The sequence below is a fragment of the Pan troglodytes genome, chromosome 20, assembly GCF_028858775.2.
Source record: "Pan troglodytes isolate AG18354 chromosome 20, NHGRI_mPanTro3-v2.0_pri, whole genome shotgun sequence".
NCBI lineage: Eukaryota > Metazoa > Chordata > Mammalia > Primates > Hominidae > Pan > Pan troglodytes.
The window spans coordinates 63550522-63570046 of NC_072418.2; positions in this window are offsets into that span (position 1 = coordinate 63550522).

A 19525-nucleotide genomic window follows, 5' to 3' on the forward strand; every position below is an offset into this window, starting at 1 on the left:
ATTGCGGTGTAGATATTTCCATCTTTCTACAGATGGCATTGTAGATATTTCCATGATTATACAGATGGCGGTGTAGATATTTCCATGTTTATATAGATGGTGGTGTAGATATTAACATGTTTATACAGATAGCGATGTAGATATTTCCATGTTTATACAGATCGTGGTGAAGCTATTTCCATGTTTATACAGATCGCGGTGTAGATATTTCCATGTTTATACAGATAACGGTGTAGATATTTCCATGTTTATACAGATCGTGGTGTGGATATTTCCATGTTTATACAGATCACGGTGTAGATATTTCCATGTTTATACAGATCGCGGTGTAGATATTTCCATGTTTATACAGATCGTGGTGTGGATATTTCCATGTTCATACAGATCGCGGTGCAGATATTTCCATGTTTATACATATCGCGGTGTAGATATTTCCATGTTTATACAGATAGCGGTGTAGATACTTCCATGTTTATACAGATAGCGGTGTAGATATATCCATGTTTATACAGAACGCGGTGTAGATATTTCCATGTTTATACAGATAGCGGTGTAGATACTTCCATGTTTATACAGATATCGGTGTAGATATTTCCATGTTTTTACAGATATTGGTGTAGATATTTCCATGTTTACACAGATTGCGGTGTAGATATTTCCATGTTTATACAGATAGCGGTGTAGATATTTCCATGTTTATACAGATCGTGGTGAAGATATTTCCATGTTTATACAGATCGCGGTGTAGATATTTCCATGTTTATACAGATCGCGGTGTAGATATTTCCATGTTTATACAGATAGCGGTGTATATATTTCCATGTTTTTACAGATATTGGTGTAGATATTTCCATGTTTACACAGATTGCGGTGTAGATATTTCCATCTTTCTACAGATGGCATTGTAGATATTTCCATGATTATAGAGATGGCGGTGTAGATATTTCCATGTTTATACAGATAGCGGTGTAGATATTTCCATGTTTATACAGATCGTGGTGAAGATATTTCCATGTTTATACAGATCGCGGTGTAGATATTTCCATGTTCATACAGATCACGGTGTAGATATTTCCTTGTTTATACAAATAGCGGTGTAGTTATTTCCATGTTTATACAGATAGCGGTGTAAATATTTCCATGTATATACAGATGGCTGTGTAGATATTTCCATGTTTATACAGATGGCTGTGTAGATATTTCCATGTTTATACAGATGACTTTGTAGGTATTTCCATTTTTATACAGATGGCGTTGTAGATATTTCCATGTTTATAGAGATAGCTGTGCAGATACTTCCATGTTTATACAGATAGCGGTGTAGATATATCCATGTTTATACAGATCGCGGTGTAGATATTTCCATGTTTATGCAGATCGCGGTGTAGATATTTCGATGTTTATACAGATAGCGGTGTAGATATTTCCATGTTTTTACACATACTGGTGTAGATATTTCCATGTTTACACAGATTGCGGTGTAGATATTTCCATCTTTCTACAGATGGCATTGTAGATATTTCCATGATTATACAGATGGCGGTGTAGATATTTCCATGTTTATATAGATGGTGGTGTAGATATTAACATGTTTATACAGATAGCGATGTAGATATTTCCATGTTTATACAGATCGTGGTGAAGCTATTTCCATGTTTATACAGATCGCGGTGTAGATATTTCCATGTTTACACAGATAACGGTGTAGATATTTCCATGTTTATACAGATCGTGGTGAAGATATTTCCATGTTTATACAGATAGCGGTGTAGATATTTCCATGTTTTTACAGATATTGGTGTAGATATTTCCATGTTTACACAGATTGCGTGTAGATATTTCCATCTTTCTACAGATGGCATTGTAGATATTTCCATCTTTATACAGATGGCGGTGTAGATATTTCCATGTTTATATAGATGGTGATGTAGATATTACCATGTTTATACAGATAGCGGTGTAGATATTTCCATATTTATACAGATCGTGGTGAAGATATTTCCATGTTTATACAGATCGCGGTGTAGATATTTCCATGTTTATACAGATAGCGGTGTAGATATTTCCATGTTTATACAGATCGTGGTGAAGATATTTCCATGTTTATACAGATCGCGGTGTAGATATTTCCATGTTTATACAGATCGCGGTGTAGATATTTCCATGTTTATACAGATAGCGGTGTATATATTTCCATGTTTTTACAGATATTGGTGTAGATATTTCCATGTTTACACAGATTGCGGTGTAGATATTTCCATCTTTCTACAGATGGCATTGTAGATATTTCCATGATTATAGAGATGGCGGTGTAGATATTTCCATGTTTATACAGATAGCGGTGTAGATATTTCCATGTTTATACAGATCGTGGTGAAGATATTTCCATGTTTATACAGATCGCGGTGTAGATATTTCCATGTGTATACAGATAGCGGTGTAGATATTTCCTTGTTTATACAAATAGCGGTGTAGTTATTTCCATGTTTATACAGATAGCGGTGTAAATATTTCCATGTATATACAGATGGCTGTGTAGATATTTCCATGTTTATACAGATGGCTGTGTAGATATTTCCATGTTTATACAGATAACTTTGTAGGTATTTCCATTTTTATACAGATGGCGTTGTAGATATTTCCAAGTTTATAGAGATAGCTGTGCAGATACTTCCATGTTTATACAGATAGCGGTGTAGATATATCCATGTTTATACAGATCGCGGTGTAGATATTTCCATGTTTATGCAGATCGCGGTGTAGATATTTCGATGTTTATACAGATAGCGGTGTAGATATTTCCATGTTTTTACAGATATTGGTGTAGATATTTCCATGTTTACACAGATTGCGGTGTAGATATTTCCATCTTTCTACAGATGGCATTGTAGATATTTCCATGATTATACAGATGGCGGTGTAGATATTTCCATGTTTATATAGATGGTGGTGTAGATATTAACATGTTTATACAGATAGCGATGTAGATATTTCCATGTTTATACAGATCGTGGTGAAGCTATTTCCATGTTTATACAGATCACGGTGTAGATATTTCCGTGTTTATACAGATAACGGTGTAGATATTTCCATGTTTATACAGATCGTGGTGAAGATATTTCCATGTTTATACAGATAGCGGTGTAGATATTTCCATGTTTTTACAGATATTGGTGTAGATATTTCCATGTTTACACAGATTGCGTGTAGATATTTCCATCTTTCTACAGATGGCATTGTAGATATTTCCATCTTTATACAGATGGCGGTGTAGATATTTCCATGTTTATATAGATGGTGATGTAGATATTACCATGTTTATACAGATAGCGGTGTAGATATTTCCATATTTATACAGATCGTGGTGAAGATATTTCCATGTTTATACAGATCGCGGTGTAGATATTTCCATGTTTATACAGATAGCGGTGTAGATATTTCCATGTTTATACAGATCGTGGTGAAGATATTTCCATGTTTATACAGATCGCGGTGTAGATATTTCCATGTTTATACAGATAGCGGTGTATATATTTCCATGTTTTTACAGATATTGGTGTAGATATTTCCATGTTTACACAGATTGCGGTGTAGATATTTCCATCTTTCTACAGATGGCATTGTAGATATTTCCATGATTATAGAGATGGCGGTGTAGATATTTCCATGTTTATACAGATAGCGGTGTAGATATTTCCATGTTTATACAGATCATGGTGAAGATATTTCCATGTCTATACAGATCGCGGTGTAGATATTTCCATGTTTATACAGATAGCGGTGTAGATATTTCCTTGTTTATACAAATAGCGGTGTAGTTATTTCCATGTTTATACAGATAGCGGTGTAAATATTTCCATGTATATACAGATGGCTGTGTAGATATTTCCATGTTTATACAGATGGCTGTGTAGATATTTCCATGTTTATACAGATAACTTTGTAGGTATTTCCATTTTTATACAGATGGCGTTGTAGATATTTCCAAGTTTATAGAGATAGCTGTGCAGATACTTCCATGTTTATACAGATAGCGGTGTAGATATATCAATGTTTATACAGATTGCGGTGTAGATATTTCCATGTTTATGCAGATCGCGGTGTAGATATTTCGATGTTTATACAGATAGCGGTGTAGATATTTCCATGTTTTTACAGATATTGGTGTAGATATTTCCATGTTTACACAGATTGCGGTGTAGATATTTCCATCTTTCTACAGATGGCATTGTAGATATTTCCATGATTATACAGATGGCGGTGTAGATATTTCCATGTTTATATAGATGGTGGTGTAGATATTAACATGTTTATACAGATAGCGATGTAGATATTTCCATGTTTATACAGATCGTGGTGAAGCTATTTCCATGTTTATACAGATCGCGGTGTAGATATTTCCATGTTTATACAGATAACGGTGTAGATATTTCCATGTTTATACAGATCGTGGTGAAGATATTTCCATGTTTATACAGATAGCGGTGTAGATATTTCCATGTTTTTACAGATATTGGTGTAGATATTTCCATGTTTACACAGATTGCGGTGTAGATATTTCCATCTTTCTACTGATGGCATTGTAGATATTTCCATGTTTATACAGATGGCGGTGTAGATATTTCCATGTTTACATAGATGGTGGTGAAGATATTACAATGTTTATACAGATAATGGTGTAGATATTTCCATGTTTATACAGATCGTGGTGAAGATATTTCCATGTTTATACAGACCGCGGTGTAGATATTTCCATGTTTATACAGATAGCGGTGTAGATATTTCCATGTTATTACAGATCGTGGTGAAGCTATTTCCATGTTTATACAGATCGCGGTGTAGATATTTCCATGTTTATACAGATAGCGGTGTAGATATATCCATGTTTATACAGAACGCAGTGTAGATATTTCCATGTTTATACAGATCGCGGTGTAATTTCCATGTTTATACAGATAGCGGTGTAGATATTTCCATGTTTTTACAGATATTGGTGTAGATATTTCCATGTTTACACAGATTGCGGTGTAGATATTTCCATCTTTCTACAGATGGCATTGTAGATATTTCCATCTTTATACAGATGGCGGTGTAGATATTTCCATGTTTATATAGATGGTGATGTAGATATTACCATGTTTATACAGATAGTGGTGTAGATATTTCCATATTTATACAGATCGTGGTGAAGATATTTCCATGTTTATACAGATCGCGGTGTAGATATTTCCATGTTTATGCAGATAGCGGTGAAGATATTTCCATGTTTATACAGATAGCGGTGTAGATATTTCCATGTTTATACAGATAGCGGTGTAGATATTTCCATGTTTTTACAGATATTGGTGTAGATATTTCCATGTTTACACAGATTGCGGTGTAGATATTTCCATCTTTCTACAGACGGCATTGTAGATATTTCCATGTTTATTCAGATGGCGGTGTAGGTATTTCCATGTTTATATAGATGGTGGTGTAGATATTACAATGTTTATACAGATAGTGGTGTAGATATTTCCATGTTTATACAGATCGTGGTGTGGATATTTCCATGTTTATACAGATCGCGGTTTAGATATTTCCATGTTTATGCAGATCGCGGTGTAGATATTTCGATGTTTATACAGATAGCGGTGTAGATATTTCCATGTTTTTACAGATATTGGTGTAGATATTTCCATGTTTACACAGATTGCGGTGTAGATATTTCCATCTTTCTACAGATGGCATTGTAGATATTTCCATGATTATACAGATGGCGGTGTAGATATTTCCATGTTTATATAGATGGTGGTGTAGATATTAACATGTTTATACAGATAGCGATGTAGATATTTCCATGTTTATACAGATCGTGGTGAAGCTATTTCCATGTTTATACAGATCGCGGTGTAGATATTTCCATGTTTATACAGATAACGGTGTAGATATTTCCATGTTTATACAGATCGTGGTGAAGATATTTCCATGTTTATACAGATAGCGGTGTAGATATTTCCATGTTTTTACAGATATTGGTGTAGATATTTCCATGTTTACACAGATTGCGGTGTAGATATTTCCATCTTTCTACTGATGGCATTGTAGATATTTCCATGTTTATACAGATGGCGGTGTAGATATTTCCATGTTTACATAGATGGTGGTGAAGATATTACAATGTTTATACAGATAATGGTGTAGATATTTCCATGTTTATACAGATCGTGGTGAAGATATTTCCATGTTTATACAGACCGCGGTGTAGATATTTCCATGTTTATACAGATAGCGGTGTAGATATTTCCATGTTATTACAGATCGTGGTGAAGCTATTTCCATGTTTATACAGATCGCGGTGTAGATATTTCCATGTTTATACAGATAGCGGTGTAGATATATCCATGTTTATACAGAACGCAGTGTAGATATTTCCATGTTTATACAGATCGCGGTGTAATTTCCATGTTTATACAGATAGCGGTGTAGATATTTCCATGTTTTTACAGATATTGGTGTAGATATTTCCATGTTTACACAGATTGCGGTGTAGATATTTCCATCTTTCTACAGATGGCATTGTAGATATTTCCATCTTTATACAGATGGCGGTGTAGATATTTCCATGTTTATATAGATGGTGATGTAGATATTACCATGTTTATACAGACAGTGGTGTAGATATTTCCATATTTATACAGATCGTGGTGAAGATATTTCCATGTTTATACAGATCGCGGTGTAGATATTTCCATGTTTATACAGATAGCGGTGAAGATATTTCCATGTTTATACAGATAGCGGTGTAGATATTTCCATGTTTATACAGATAGCGGTGTAGATATTTCCATGTTTTTACAGATATTGGTGTAGATATTTCCATGTTTACACAGATTGCGGTGTAGATATTTCCATCTTTCTACAGACGGCATTGTAGATATTTCCATGTTTATTCAGATGGCGGTGTAGGTATTTCCATGTTTATATAGATGGTGGTGTAGATATTACAATGTTTATACAGATAGTGGTGTAGATATTTCCATGTTTATACAGATCGTGGTGTGGATATTTCCATGTTTATACAGATCGCGGTTTAGATATTTCCATGTTTATACAGATCGCGGTGTAGATATTTCCATGTTTATACAGATAGCGGTGTAGATATTTCCATGTTTATACAGATCGTGGTGAAGATATTTCCATGTTTATACAGATCGCGGTGTAGATATTTCCATGTTTATACAGATCGCGGTGTAGATATTTCCATGTTTATACAGATAGCGGTGTATATATTTCCATGTTTTTACAGATATTGGTGTAGATATTTCCATGTTTACACAGATTGCGGTGTAGATATTTCCATCTTTCTACAGATGGCATTGTAGATATTTCCATGATTATAGAGATGGCGGTGTAGATATTTCCATGTTTATACAGATAGCGGTGTAGATATTTCCATGTTTATACAGATCGTGGTGAAGATATTTCCATGTTTATACAGATCGCGGTGTAGATATTTCCATGTTTATACAGATCACGGTGTAGATATTTCCTTGTTTATACAAATAGCGGTGTAGTTATTTCCATGTTTATACAGATAGCGGTGTAAATATTTCCATGTATATACAGATGGCTGTGTAGATATTTCCATGTTTATACAGATGGCTGTGTAGATATTTCCATGTTTATACAGATGACTTTGTAGGTATTTCCATTTTTATACAGATGGCGTTGTAGATATTTCCATGTTTATAGAGATAGCTGTGCAGATACTTCCATGTTTATACAGATAGCGGTGTAGATATATCCATGTTTATACAGATCGCGGTGTAGATATTTCCATGTTTATGCAGATCGCGGTGTAGATATTTCGATGTTTATACAGATAGCGGTGTAGATATTTCCATGTTTTTACAGATATTGGTGTAGATATTTCCATGTTTACACAGATTGCGGTGTAGATATTTCCATCTTTCTACAGATGGCATTGTAGATATTTCCATGATTATACAGATGGCGGTGTAGATATTTCCATGTTTATATAGATGGTGGTGTAGATATTAACATGTTTATACAGATAGCGATGTAGATATTTCCATGTTTATACAGATCATGGTGAAGCTATTTCCATGTTTATACAGATCGCGGTGTAGATATTTCCATGTTTATACAGATAACGGTGTAGATATTTCCATGTTTATACAGATCGTGGTGAAGATATTTCCATGTTTATACAGATAGCGGTGTAGATATTTCCATGTTTTTACAGATATTGGTGTAGATATTTCCATGTTTACACAGATTGCGGTGTAGATATTTCCATCTTTCTACTGATGGCATTGTAGATATTTCCATGTTTATACAGATGGCGGTGTAGATATTTCCATGTTTACATAGATGGTGGTGAAGATATTACAATGTTTATACAGATAGCGGTGTAGATATTTCCATGTTTATACAGATCGTGGTGAAGATATTTCCATGTTTATACAGACCGCGGTGTAGATATTTCCATGTTTATACAGATAGCGGTGTAGATATTTCCATGTTTATACAGATCGTGGTGAAGCTATTTCCATGTTTATACAGATCGCGGTGTAGATATTTCCATGTTTATACAGATAGCGGTGTAGATATATCCATGTTTATACAGATCGCAGTGTAGATATTTCCATGTTTATACAGATCGCGGTGTAATTTCCATGTTTATACAGATAGCGGTGTAGATATTTCCATGTTTTTACAGATATTGGTGTAGATATTTCCATGTTTACACAGATTGCGGTGTAGATATTTCCATCTTTCTACAGATGGCATTGTAGATATTTCCATCTTTATACAGATGGCGGTGTAGATATTTCCATGTTTATATAGATGGTGATGTAGATATTACCATGTTTATACAGATAGCGGTGTAGATATTTCCATATTTATACAGATCGTGGTGAAGATATTTCCATGATTATACAGATCGCGGTGTAGATATTTCCATGTTTATACAGATAGCGGTGTAGATATTTCCATGTTTTTACAGATATTGGTGTAGATATTTCCATGTTTACACAGATTGCGGTGTAGATATTTCCATCTTTCTACAGACGGCATTGTAGATATTTCCATGTTTATTCAGATGGCGGTGTAGGTATTTCCATGTTTATATAGATGGTGGTGTAGATATTACAATGTTTATACAGATAGTGGTGTAGATATTTCCATGTTTATACAGATCGTGGTGTGGATATTTCCATGTTTATACAGATCACGGTGTAGATATTTCCATGTTTATACAGATCGCGGTGTAGATATTTCCATGTTTATACAGATCGTGGTGTGGATATTTCCATGTTTATACAGATCGCGGTGCAGATATTTCCATGTTTATACAGATCGCGGTGTAGATATTTCCATGTTTATACAGATAGCGGTGTAGATACTTCCATGTTTATACAGATAGCGGTGTAGATATATCCATGTTTATACAGAACGCGGTGTAGATATTTCCATGTTTATACAGATAGCGGTGTAGATACTTCCATGTTTATACAGATAGCGGTGTAGATATTTCCATGTTTTTACAGATATTGGTGTAGATATTTCCATGTTTACACAGATTGCGGTGTAGATATTTCCATGTTTATACAGATAGCGGTGTAGATATTTCCATGTTTATACAGATCGTGGTGAAGATATTTCCATGTTTATACAGATCGCGGTGTAGATATTTCCATGTTTATACAGATCGCGGTGTAGATATTTCCATGTTTATACAGATAGCGGTGTATATATTTCCATGATTTTACAGATATTGGTGTAGATATTTCCATGTTTACACAGATTGCGGTGTAGATATTTCCATCTTTCTACAGATGGCATTGTAGATATTTCCATGATTATAGAGATGGCGGTGTAGATATTTCCATGTTTATACAGATAGCGGTGTAGATATTTCCATGTTTATACAGATCGTGGTGAAGATATTTCCATGTTTATACAGATCGCGGTGTAGATATTTCCATGTTCATACAGATCACGGTGTAGATATTTCCTTATTTATACAAATAGCGGTGTAGTTATTTCCATGTTTATACAGATAGCGGTGTAAATATTTCCATGTATATACAGATGGCTGTGTAGATATTTCCATGTTTATACAGATGGCTGTGTAGATATTTCCATGTTTATACAGATGACTTTGTAGGTATTTCCATTTTTATACAGATGGCGTTGTAGATATTTCCATGTTTATAGAGATAGCTGTGCAGATACTTCCATGTTTATACAGATAGCGGTGTAGATATATCCATGTTTATACAGATCGCGGTGTAGATATTTCCATGTTTATGCAGATCGCGGTGTAGATATTTCGATGTTTATACAGATAGCGGTGTAGATATTTCCATGTTTTTACAGATATTGGTGTAGATATTTCCATGTTTACACAGATTGCGGTGTAGATATTTCCATCTTTCTACAGATGGCATTGTAGATATTTCCATGATTATACAGATGGCGGTGTAGATATTTCCATGTTTATATAGATGGTGGTGTAGATATTAACATGTTTATACAGATAGCGATGTAGATATTTCCATGTTTATACAGATCGTGGTGAAGCTATTTCCATGTTTATACAGATCGCGGTGTAGATATTTCCATGTTTATACAGATAACGGTGTAGATATTTCCATGTTTATACAGATCGTGGTGTGGATATTTCCATGTTTATACAGATCACGGTGTAGATATTTCCATGTTTATACAGATCGCGGTGTAGATATTTCCATGTTTATACAGATCGTGGTGTGGATATTTCCATGTTCATACAGATCGCGGTGCAGATATTTCCATGTTTATACATATCGCGGTGTAGATATTTCCATGTTTATACAGATAGCGGTGTAGATACTTCCATGTTTATACAGATAGCGGTGTAGATATATCCATGTTTATACAGAACGCGGTGTAGATATTTCCATGTTTATACAGATAGCGGTGTAGATACTTCCATGTTTATACAGATATCGGTGTAGATATTTCCATGTTTTTACAGATATTGGTGTAGATATTTCCATGTTTACACAGATTGCGGTGTAGATATTTCCATGTTTATACAGATAGCGGTGTAGATATTTCCATGTTTATACAGATCGTGGTGAAGATATTTCCATGTTTATACAGATCGCGGTGTAGATATTTCCATGTTTATACAGATCGCGGTGTAGATATTTCCATGTTTATACAGATAGCGGTGTATATATTTCCATGTTTTTACAGATATTGGTGTAGATATTTCCATGTTTACACAGATTGCGGTGTAGATATTTCCATCTTTCTACAGATGGCATTGTAGATATTTCCATGATTATAGAGATGGCGGTGTAGATATTTCCATGTTTATACAGATAGCGGTGTAGATATTTCCATGTTTATACAGATCGTGGTGAAGATATTTCCATGTTTATACAGATCGCGGTGTAGATATTTCCATGTTCATACAGATCACGGTGTAGATATTTCCTTGTTTATACAAATAGCGGTGTAGTTATTTCCATGTTTATACAGATAGCGGTGTAAATATTTCCATGTATATACAGATGGCTGTGTAGATATTTCCATGTTTATACAGATGGCTGTGTAGATATTTCCATGTTTATACAGATGACTTTGTAGGTATTTCCATTTTTATACAGATGGCGTTGTAGATATTTCCATGTTTATAGAGATAGCTGTGCAGATACTTCCATGTTTATACAGATAGCGGTGTAGATATATCCATGTTTATACAGATCGCGGTGTAGATATTTCCATGTTTATGCAGATCGCGGTGTAGATATTTCGATGTTTATACAGATAGCGGTGTAGATATTTCCATGTTTTTACACATACTGGTGTAGATATTTCCATGTTTACACAGATTGCGGTGTAGATATTTCCATCTTTCTACAGATGGCATTGTAGATATTTCCATGATTATACAGATGGCGGTGTAGATATTTCCATGTTTATATAGATGGTGGTGTAGATATTAACATGTTTATACAGATAGCGATGTAGATATTTCCATGTTTATACAGATCGTGGTGAAGCTATTTCCATGTTTATACAGATCGCGGTGTAGATATTTCCATGTTTACACAGATAACGGTGTAGATATTTCCATGTTTATACAGATCGTGGTGAAGATATTTCCATGTTTATACAGATAGCGGTGTAGATATTTCCATGTTTTTACAGATATTGGTGTAGATATTTCCATGTTTACACAGATTGCGTGTAGATATTTCCATCTTTCTACAGATGGCATTGTAGATATTTCCATCTTTATACAGATGGCGGTGTAGATATTTCCATGTTTATATAGATGGTGATGTAGATATTACCATGTTTATACAGATAGCGGTGTAGATATTTCCATATTTATACAGATCGTGGTGAAGATATTTCCATGTTTATACAGATCGCGGTGTAGATATTTCCATGTTTATACAGATAGCGGTGTAGATATTTCCATGTTTATACAGATCGTGGTGAAGATATTTCCATGTTTATACAGATCGCGGTGTAGATATTTCCATGTTTATACAGATCGCGGTGTAGATATTTCCATGTTTATACAGATAGCGGTGTATATATTTCCATGTTTTTACAGATATTGGTGTAGATATTTCCATGTTTACACAGATTGCGGTGTAGATATTTCCATCTTTCTACAGATGGCATTGTAGATATTTCCATGATTATAGAGATGGCGGTGTAGATATTTCCATGTTTATACAGATAGCGGTGTAGATATTTCCATGTTTATACAGATCGTGGTGAAGATATTTCCATGTTTATACAGATCGCGGTGTAGATATTTCCATGTGTATACAGATAGCGGTGTAGATATTTCCTTGTTTATACAAATAGCGGTGTAGTTATTTCCATGTTTATACAGATAGCGGTGTAAATATTTCCATGTATATACAGATGGCTGTGTAGATATTTCCATGTTTATACAGATGGCTGTGTAGATATTTCCATGTTTATACAGATAACTTTGTAGGTATTTCCATTTTTATACAGATGGCGTTGTAGATATTTCCAAGTTTATAGAGATAGCTGTGCAGATACTTCCATGTTTATACAGATAGCGGTGTAGATATATCCATGTTTATACAGATCGCGGTGTAGATATTTCCATGTTTATGCAGATCGCGGTGTAGATATTTCGATGTTTATACAGATAGCGGTGTAGATATTTCCATGTTTTTACAGATATTGGTGTAGATATTTCCATGTTTACACAGATTGCGGTGTAGATATTTCCATCTTTCTACAGATGGCATTGTAGATATTTCCATGATTATACAGATGGCGGTGTAGATATTTCCATGTTTATATAGATGGTGGTGTAGATATTAACATGTTTATACAGATAGCGATGTAGATATTTCCATGTTTATACAGATCGTGGTGAAGCTATTTCCATGTTTATACAGATCACGGTGTAGATATTTCCATGTTTATACAGATAACGGTGTAGATATTTCCATGTTTATACAGATCGTGGTGAAGATATTTCCATGTTTATACAGATAGCGGTGTAGATATTTCCATGTTTTTACAGATATTGGTGTAGATATTTCCATGTTTACACAGATTGCGTGTAGATATTTCCATCTTTCTACAGATGGCATTGTAGATATTTCCATCTTTATACAGATGGCGGTGTAGATATTTCCATGTTTATATAGATGGTGATGTAGATATTACCATGTTTATACAGATAGCGGTGTAGATATTTCCATATTTATACAGATCGTGGTGAAGATATTTCCATGTTTATACAGATCGCGGTGTAGATATTTCCATGTTTATACAGATAGCGGTGTAGATATTTCCATGTTTATACAGATCGTGGTGAAGATATTTCCATGTTTATACAGATCGCGGTGTAGATATTTCCATGTTTATACAGATAGCGGTGTATATATTTCCATGTTTTTACAGATATTGGTGTAGATATTTCCATGTTTACACAGATTGCGGTGTAGATATTTCCATCTTTCTACAGATGGCATTGTAGATATTTCCATGATTATAGAGATGGCGGTGTAGATATTTCCATGTTTATACAGATAGCGGTGTAGATATTTCCATGTTTATACAGATCATGGTGAAGATATTTCCATGTCTATACAGATCGCGGTGTAGATATTTCCATGTTTATACAGATAGCGGTGTAGATATTTCCTTGTTTATACAAATAGCGGTGTAGTTATTTCCATGTTTATACAGATAGCGGTGTAAATATTTCCATGTATATACAGATGGCTGTGTAGATATTTCCATGTTTATACAGATGGCTGTGTAGATATTTCCATGTTTATACAGATAACTTTGTAGGTATTTCCATTTTTATACAGATGGCGTTGTAGATATTTCCAAGTTTATAGAGATAGCTGTGCAGATACTTCCATGTTTATACAGATAGCGGTGTAGATATATCAATGTTTATACAGATTGCGGTGTAGATATTTCCATGTTTATGCAGATCGCGGTGTAGATATTTCGATGTTTATACAGATAGCGGTGTAGATATTTCCATGTTTTTACAGATATTGGTGTAGATATTTCCATGTTTACACAGATTGCGGTGTAGATATTTCCATCTTTCTACAGATGGCATTGTAGATATTTCCATGATTATACAGATGGCGGTGTAGATATTTCCATGTTTATATAGATGGTGGTGTAGATATTAACATGTTTATACAGATAGCGATGTAGATATTTCCATGTTTATACAGATCGTGGTGAAGCTATTTCCATGTTTATACAGATCGCGGTGTAGATATTTCCATGTTTATACAGATAACGGTGTAGATATTTCCATGTTTATACAGATCGTGGTGAAGATATTTCCATGTTTATACAGATAGCGGTGTAGATATTTCCATGTTTTTACAGATATTGGTGTAGATATTTCCATGTTTACACAGATTGCGGTGTAGATATTTCCATCTTTCTACTGATGGCATTGTAGATATTTCCATGTTTATACAGATGGCGGTGTAGATATTTCCATGTTTACATAGATGGTGGTGAAGATATTACAATGTTTATACAGATAATGGTGTAGATATTTCCATGTTTATACAGATCGTGGTGAAGATATTTCCATGTTTATACAGACCGCGGTGTAGATATTTCCATGTTTATACAGATAGCGGTGTAGATATTTCCATGTTATTACAGATCGTGGTGAAGCTATTTCCATGTTTATACAGATCGCGGTGTAGATATTTCCATGTTTATACAGATAGCGGTGTAGATATATCCATGTTTATACAGAACGCAGTGTAGATATTTCCATGTTTATACAGATCGCGGTGTAATTTCCATGTTTATACAGATAGCGGTGTAGATATTTCCATGTTTTTACAGATATTGGTGTAGATATTTCCATGTTTACACAGATTGCGGTGTAGATATTTCCATCTTTCTACAGATGGCATTGTAGATATTTCCATCTTTATACAGATGGCGGTGTAGATATTTCCATGTTTATATAGATGGTGATGTAGATATTACCATGTTTATACAGATAGTGGTGTAGATATTTCCATATTTATACAGATCGTGGTGAAGATATTTCCATGTTTATACAGATCGCGGTGTAGATATTTCCATGTTTATGCAGATAGCGGTGAAGATATTTCCATGTTTATACAGATAGCGGTGTAGATATTTCCATGTTTATACAGATAGCGGTGTAGATATTTCCATGTTTTTACAGATATTGGTGTAGATATTTCCATGTTTACACAGATTGCGGTGTAGATATTTCCATCTTTCTACAGACGGCATTGTAGATATTTCCATGTTTATTCAGATGGCGGTGTAGGTATTTCCATGTTTATATAGATGGTGGTGTAGATATTACAATGTTTATACAGATAGTGGTGTAGATATTTCCATGTTTATACAGATCGTGGTGTGGATATTTCCATGTTTATACAGATCGCGGTTTAGATATTTCCATGTTTATACAGATCGCGGTGTAGATATTTCCATGTTTATACAGATAGCGGTGTAGATATTTCCATGTTTATACAGATCGTGGTGAAGATATTTCCATGTTTATACAGATCGCGGTGTAGATATTTCCATGTTTATACAGATCGCGGTGTAGATATTTCCATGTTTATACAGATAGCGGTGTATATATTTCCATGTTTTTACAGATATTGGTGTAGATATTTCCATGTTTACACAGATTGCGGTGTAGATATTTCCATCTTTCTACAGATGGCATTGTAGATATTTCCATGATTATAGAGATGGCGGTGTAGATATTTCCATGTTTATACAGATAGCGGTGTAGATATTTCCATGTTTATACAGATCGTGGTGAAGATATTTCCATGTTTATACAGATCGCGGTGTAGATATTTCCATGTTTATACAGATCACGGTGTAGATATTTCCTTGTTTATACAAATAGCGGTGTAGTTATTTCCATGTTTATACCGATAGCGGTGTAAATATTTCCATGTATATACAGATGTCTGTGTAGATATTTCCATGTTTATACAGATGGCTGTGTAGATATTTCCATGTTTATACAGATGACTTTGTAGGTATTTCCATTTTTATACAGATGGCGTTGTAGATATTTCCATGTTTATAGAGATAGCTGTGCAGATACTTCCATGTTTATACAGATAGCGGTGTAGATATATCCATGTTTATACAGATCGCGGTGTAGATATTTCCATGTTTATGCAGATCGTGGTGTAGATATTTCGATGTTTATACAGATAGCGGTGTAGATATTTCCATGTTTTTACAGATATTGGTGTAGATATTTCCATGTTTACACAGATTGCGGTGTAGATATTTCCATCTTTCTACAGATGGCATTGTAGATATTTCCATGATTATACAGATGGCGGTGTAGATATTTCCATGTTTATATAGATGGTGGTGTAGATATTAACATGTTTATACAGATAGCGATGTAGATATTTCCATGTTTATACAGATCGTGGTGAAGCTATTTCCATGTTTATACAGATCGCGGTGTAGATATTTCCATGTTTATACAGATAACGGTGTAGATATTTCCATGTTTATACAGATCATGGTGAAGGTATTTCCATGTTTATACAGATAGCGGTGTAGATATTTCCATGTTTTTACAGATATTGGTGTAGATATTTCCATGTTTACACAGATTGCGGTGTAGATATTTCCATCTTTCTACTGATGGCATTGTAGATATTTCCATGTTTATACAGATGGCGGTGTAGATATTTCCATGTTTACATAGATGGTGGTGAAGATATTACAATGTTTATACAGATAGCGGTGTAGATATTTCCATGTTTATACAGATCGTGGTGAAGATATTTCCATGTTTATACAGACCGCGGTGTAGATATTTCCATGTTTATACAGATAGCGGTGTAGATATTTCCATGTTTATACAGATCGTGGTGAAGCTATTTCCATGTTTATACAGATCGCGGTGTAGATATTTCCATGTTTATACAGATAGCGGTGTAGATATATCCATGTTTATACAGATCGCAGTGTAGATATTTCCATGTTTATACAGATCGCGGTGTAATTTCCATGTTTATACAGATAGCGGTGTAGATATTTCCATGTTTTTACAGATATTGGTGTAGATATTTCCATGTTTACACAGATTGCGGTGTAGATATTTCCATCTTTCTACAGATGGCATTGTAGATATTTCCATCTTTTTACAGATGGCGGTGTAGATATTTCCATGTTTATATAGATGGTGATGTAGATATTACCATGTTTATACAGATAGCGGTGTAGATATTTCCATATTTATACAGATCGTGGTGAAGATATTTCCATGATTATACAGATCGCGGTGTAGATATTTCCATGTTTATACAGATAGCGGTGTAGATATTTCCATGTTTTTACAGATATTGGTGTAGATATTTCCATGTTTACACAGATTGCGGTGTAGATATTTCCATCTTTCTACAGACGGCATTGTAGATATTTCCATGTTTATTCAGATGGCGGTGTAGGTATTTCCATGTTTATATAGATGGTGGTGTAGATATTACAATGTTTATACAGATAGTGGTGTAGATATTTCCATGTTTATACAGATCGTGGTGTGGATATTTCCATGTTTATACAGATCACGGTGTAGATATTTCCATGTTTATACAGATCGCGGTGTAGATATTTCCATGTTTATACAGATCGTGGTGTGGATATTTCCATGTTTATACAGATCGCGGTGCAGATATTTCCATGTTTATACAGATCGCGGTGTAGATATTTCCATGTTTATACAGATAGCGGTGTAGATACTTCCATGTTTATACAGATAGCGGTGTAGATATATCCATGTTTATACAGATCGCGGTGTAGATATTTCCATGTTTATGCAGATCGTGGTGTAGATATTTCGATGTTTATACAGATAGCGGTGTAGATATTTCCATGTTTTTACAGATATTGGTGTAGATATTTCCATGTTTACACAGATTGCGGTGTAGATATTTCCATGTTTATACAGATAGCGGTGTAGATATTTCCATGTTTATACAGATCGTGGTGAAGATATTTCCATGTTTATACAGATCGCGGTGTAGATATTTCCATGTTTATACAGATAGCGGTGTAGATACTTCCATGTTTATACAGATAGCGGTGTAGATATATCCATGTTTATACAGAACGCGGTGTAGATATTTCCATGTTTATACAGATAGCGGTGTAGATACTTCCATGTTTATACAGATAGCGGTGTAGATATTTCCATGTTTTTACAGATATTGGTGTAGATATTTCCATGTTTACACAGATTGCGGTGTAGATATTTCCATGTTTATACAGATAGCGGTGTAGATATTTCCATGTTTATACAGATCGTGGTGAAGATATTTCCATGTTTATACAGATCGCGGTGTAGATATTTCCATGTTTATACAGATCGCGGTGTAGATATTTCCATGTTCATACAGATCACGGTGTAGATATTTCCTTGTTTATACAAATAGCGGTGTAGTTATTTCCATGTTTATACAGATAGCGGTGTAAATATTTCCATGTATATAGAGATGGCTGTGTAGATATTTCCATGTTTATACAGATGGCTGTGTAGATATTTCCATGTTTATACAGATGACTTTGTAGGTATTTCCATTTTTATACAGATGGCGTTGTAGATATTTCCATGTTTATAGAGATAGCTGTGCAGATACTTCCATGTTTATACAGATAGCGGTGTAGATATATCCATGTTTATACAGATCGCGGTGTAGATATTTCCATGTTTATGCAGATCGCGGTGTAGATATTTCGATGTTTATACAGATAGCGGTGTAGATATTTCCATGTTTTTACAGATATTGGTGTAGATATTTCCATGTTTACACAGATTGCGGTGTAGATATTTCCATCTTTCTACAGATGGCATTGTAGATATTTCCATGATTATACAGATGGCGGTGTAGATATTTCCATGTTTATATAGATGGTGGTGTAGATATTAACATGT